This window comes from Carlito syrichta, unplaced genomic scaffold (assembly GCF_000164805.1).
Source record: "Carlito syrichta isolate Samal-C Ts95f unplaced genomic scaffold, Tarsius_syrichta-2.0.1 Scaffold287682, whole genome shotgun sequence".
Classification (NCBI taxonomy): domain Eukaryota; kingdom Metazoa; phylum Chordata; class Mammalia; order Primates; family Tarsiidae; genus Carlito; species Carlito syrichta.
This window is the reverse complement of record NW_007231778.1, coordinates 278,137-283,166: the sequence shown is the minus strand read 5'-3', so window position 1 is coordinate 283,166 and position 5,030 is coordinate 278,137.

The window sequence follows — 5,030 nt, the reverse complement described above, 5'->3', positions numbered from 1 at the left end:
TGAAGCCTCCCCCTGAGAGGGTTTTCTTCATAAGTTCTTCCTACTTCAAATCCACTGACTACCTTTTTGTCATATAAGTGTTTGACCTAGTCTCTTTGAGGATGCAGCTAGTATGTAGTTCAAGCTGTGCTCCCAATAAACCTGCCCCACCATGCGTGATGGAAGAAAATGGGCCACTGATGCTAGTCTTAGACATTTGAGTTATTTCCACTTAAAAATAACAGTTTGACAAACCTTCTTATAAATGCATCTATACCCTTATGTTTGATTATTCTATTAAAATAAGATTCTAGAAGCAGAATTGTTTAAGGCTTTAAGTTGCCTGAAAAGAATGTCTGGTTGGGCCCCTGGGGGCCTAGAAGTCCAGCAGACTCAGCAGGTTGGAATTAAAAGGTCAAGGACTTCCCTGTATATCACATTAAATTGTTCTACATGTACCTGGTTTAACAAGATAGAACACAAAGAGCCTTGTTCCATACCATTTGCATATAAGAGGCAATGGAGGACAGCTAGCCCTGGGAGTCAGAACTAGAGAGCACAAAGGATTGCTCTGAAGGTACTTAAGGAGAGCAAGCCAAAGGGTATTGCAAGAAGGACATGATTAGTTGTCTAACCTCAGGCAACTCACTTAACCCCTCTGAGGCTCAAATTCCTTATCTACAAAATGGGAATCACATTAATATCTGTTCCACATATTCAATTCATCTGAATACACATTTATTGACCATTTACTATGTGCCAAGCAAATCGAGAAAATAATCAAAGGGGCATATATAAAAATGCTTTTCTTATTTTTGTATTTGTCATTTTTTAAAATTTATCGTTTTATAGGCCCAAGGCCAACTGCCTATGAGCCAAAAAGGTTTTCGAGATTCTAGATGAGATCTCTAGGATAAAACTCTAGGGACAAGATTTGTAGAATTGTTCATGTCACTGGAAGGACAATTTTAAGGCAAAGTCTAAGATTGGTGGGATTCACTTGGATATCGTTGCACATCTCATTTCTGTAGTGTCTTTCTCCATTCTTGGTGCTTCCCCTGGATCCCAGCCCTCTTGATCCCTCATGATGGCCTCAGATCTCCTCTATAGGGCCCCACTACAGCTCGCCTTCCTTAGGCAATTCCATCAAAATTACTTTGACCTGTGTCCCACTCTCTTATGGTCCTGATTGTTCAGCTTGCTCAATTCTGATGACATTGATTCTTACCCTGGTGTTAATGACAGATAAATGTCTACTCCCTTTATCTGAAAATTTACATTTCAAATAGAGTTTGGAGAAGAGTCCCCGATTTGAGACAAATAAGAGATTGAATGGCAACCATACCAGGCAGAAAGTTTTTTGCTCTGCACAAATCCCATAATACAAGTGACTGCCAAATGTGTCTACGCTTAAAGCTGTATAAACCAGCTAGCTCTGGTGCCCTTGGGCTATCACCAAGGGGTTAGGGAGAAGAGAGAGGAGAATGCAATGTGACACCTCACCTACCAGGAAAGTGCACACTAATCTCAATTGTCAGAGGGACCTGTCTCCACCTGTCCAGTACCCAGCACCATGCAGACCTGGCTTTGGACCTAGACAGAAAGTCACCAGAGGCTGAATTTTCTCCCATTAGTCCCTTGAATTCAACCCTCCTTCCCACAAGCCATCACTGGGCCATCAGGGGTTTCTTGTTACAATTTAATTTTTCTCAGTTGCACACTGGGGTTCTAATCTGCATCATACCAGCAGTGGGAACATTTCTAAGAATCATTTCCCAAGACACTTTTAATATATTTCCAGTAAATTGTACCTCAACCTGTCCAGCTGGCTGGGTCATTTAACGGTGACACACCCACTGAGTCCTGGGGGCCCCTGGAGGTTTACCTTGGTGCTTTCCTAACAAAAAAGAGCTGCCCCCAGTGAGGGAATAAAGCTTTGCTAACGGGCAAGGGCTACAGGGAACACAATGAGAACTGCCCGTCAGAGAGGGCTGGACTGCTAAGGTTCGTTATGGGAAAGCCTGCACACAGCATTAGACAAAAGGAGTTTGAAGATCCATGGTGAAATTATACCAGCTTTGGGGGAAGCGGCATTCAAAAAAGAAAAACAATATATAGCCAGGTGATTATTTAAAGCCCCAAAACAGACGGTATGTTTTATCAAATATTTTTAGCCAAATTCAGTGCTGCTTTCGATGACTTAAAAGCACACTGCCAAATGTAAACAAAGTTCACAGGACAGAAGCCAGTGAGCAATCGTCCCTGAATCTGCAAAGTCAGAAGGAAAATATAATTAATCATAGCTCACTCCTAGCTGGCTAGTTGAAATAATACCCACGAGAAAAAGTGAAAAGTTAATAGGGGGATCTGGGGTTGGGGTAGGGGGAGGGAAGAGGGACAGTTCCCTCCTTTTCTTTCAAGAGCTGGCGTTTGTGTTTGTGCCATTTGGCTCTAAGCCCTTGAAATCAACAAGGTTTTTGTTTTTGTGGGTTTTAGTTTTCATTTTTCATAATCCAGTTTATTTGACCTTTATTTTTCTGATAATCAAGAGAAAGAGGGAATGTGGCTGAGACACATTCCTCAAAAGTACAGGAAGTGAGACGAAAAGCTGAGAGACCGGGAGCCAGAGCAGCTTAGCACACCCCACAGGATGGTTCGATGGCCTCCCAGCTCACTCTCCAAGAGGTTTTCTTTTCTTTCTCTTAAAAAAAAAAAATGTCTTCCCCTCAGAAATTAGAGGGAAAAATAACTTAAGGAAGGGGTGATCGGTTCTCATTTCCTAGTGGGAAAATCTGCTGAATTGGTCGGGATCCCTTGTGTTTCTTTGGAAAGAAAGAGAATTTCAGCCGGGCTTGGTGGTTCAGCCTGTAATCCCGCGCCTTTGGGAGGCTGAGGTGAGTGGATTGCCTGAGCCCGCAAGTTCGAGACCCGCCTGGGCAACTTGGCGAGACCTCATCTCTACAATTAAAAAATCAAAATAAGCCGGGCATGGTAGTACACGTCTGTAGTTCCAGCTACTTGGAAGGCTGAGGCAGAAGGATCGCCGGAGCCCAGCAGGTCGAGGCTGCAGTGGCCGTGAGCAGCCACTGTACTCCAGTCTGGGTGACAGAGTGAGACTCCAACTCAAAAAGCAAGAAAGAGAATTCCATTTAGTTCCACAAATAACAGAAAAGTTCTTCTGAGGGATGCAGTCAGCTCCTCTCCTCTGCGATCTCATCAGTGCATTACCCATTGCTTTGATGTCCCCACATGGCAGGCTGTCTGAGAGTGGGCACTCTTTTGAGGGAGTCCCCAGAGGTCCCTATTTGCTGACAAATCACGGAGAGGGGAGTGGGGAGTGACATCCAACAACACCCCCACCTGCAGCTGCCACTCCCTCCTCGTCCAGTTCATAAAAGTTCCGGAAATGTTAGCATCTTTGCTGCCGCTTTTCATCAATGCCATTTAAGTGAATTTAAAATAATAATTTTATTAAAATGTTTTAGATGCCATATCTCCCATCCATAAAATTTATTGTACCTTTATGCAGAATTATACTGGAGTTGAAACATATAAATCAATTTATAAGGTCTAATGACACACAAACGCTTAAAAACTAAAGGCGATGTAGTAAATTCAAATTACCATTACAAATGTAAGCTTTGTAGTCAGTGTGTGACCCACTAAGGATTATATTTAACTCCCCTGAGAGTGGTTTATCATAAAACCTTATACTTTTATTACAGTGAATTATTAAGTCCTCCATGACATGAGTCATTCCTCGCACTGACTATGGCTTTTTTAATGACACTATAATAGACATCTTGCTAATAGCAAGAGGGTTGCTACCTCTGCAGCAAGGAGAAGGGGTGGGAGGATGGGGAAAGAGGAAGAGACAATTTAGGACACATGTGTGGAAAAGCATATTTCCCAAGGGACTCACGTCAGCAATCATACCAAGAAGTGTTGGGAACCTAAAAACACACACCCCTCCACGTTCTGTCCTGGGTAAAACAATCGTTTATTGCCTAAAAGAAATTCAATTTAAAAGTAACACATGGGGAAAGGAAAACAATTTTGATTTTCCTAAGCAACTGTAGTTTTCCATCAAAACTTTAAAATCCTCTTCCTGCTGCTATGCCATAGAGTTGCTTCCTTTCGTTCCAATAAGCTCTTCATTACCAATAGCTCACTGTCATCACATAATGTACAGTGACCCACCATTCATGAGCAATGCCTACCTCCTCTGTACATTATACCCACACAAAGGCTCCATCGCAGGAAACTCCTTCCAGAATCCATTTGAACCCACGGATCATCATGTGTGCAAAGTCTCCAGCCACATCTAAGAAGGGTTTTCTTTGAACCTTTCTTCACTGGGCCTGTGGGCTTCAGAAGGCAGTCTCAGTTAGCTAGGTGTCCCTGGATGCTGTCTACTTTCAAAGATTATTTGAGGCTCAAGATGCTGGTGTCACACAGCTATTCACACACAATGCCGTTGCCACATTGAATACATCAGAACTTAGGAATCCCACGCACTTGCCCTTAAAGAAGAGCCAATTCACACAGGACATGTCTCTGTGTTCTAGCCAGGCATGGTAGTGTGACTCTGTAGTCCCAACTACCTGGAAGGCTAAGATGACAGGATAGCTTGAGCCCAGGAGTGTGAATCCAGCCTACAACATGGGGAGATCCCAACTCCTCCTACCCCTCAAAAAACAAAAACAAAAAACAGTTGTTGTCTCTGTGTTGGTGAATAGACTTGGGTTAAAAATAAGACTGATGCTTTTGAACAAAGAAAAGAGAAAATGTATGCCTAAACTAGTTTACTATGCATCTGTATGCAAGAGTGACTTCTTTGTAGGAATTTCCCACGTATTTGTTTTTTTTTTTTTTTTTTTTAATTGCTCTCTGGTGATTATCTCTGTGCTCTCACCCCTGTGGTCATTTGGTCATTTCTGAGGCCATGATGCAACTGTGAACATCTACTTCTTGCCCAATTGTTTGCCAACTGCCCCTGGGCATTCATTTGCTAACACATGCCTCTCCTGTCCACCAAGGCAAGACTTAAA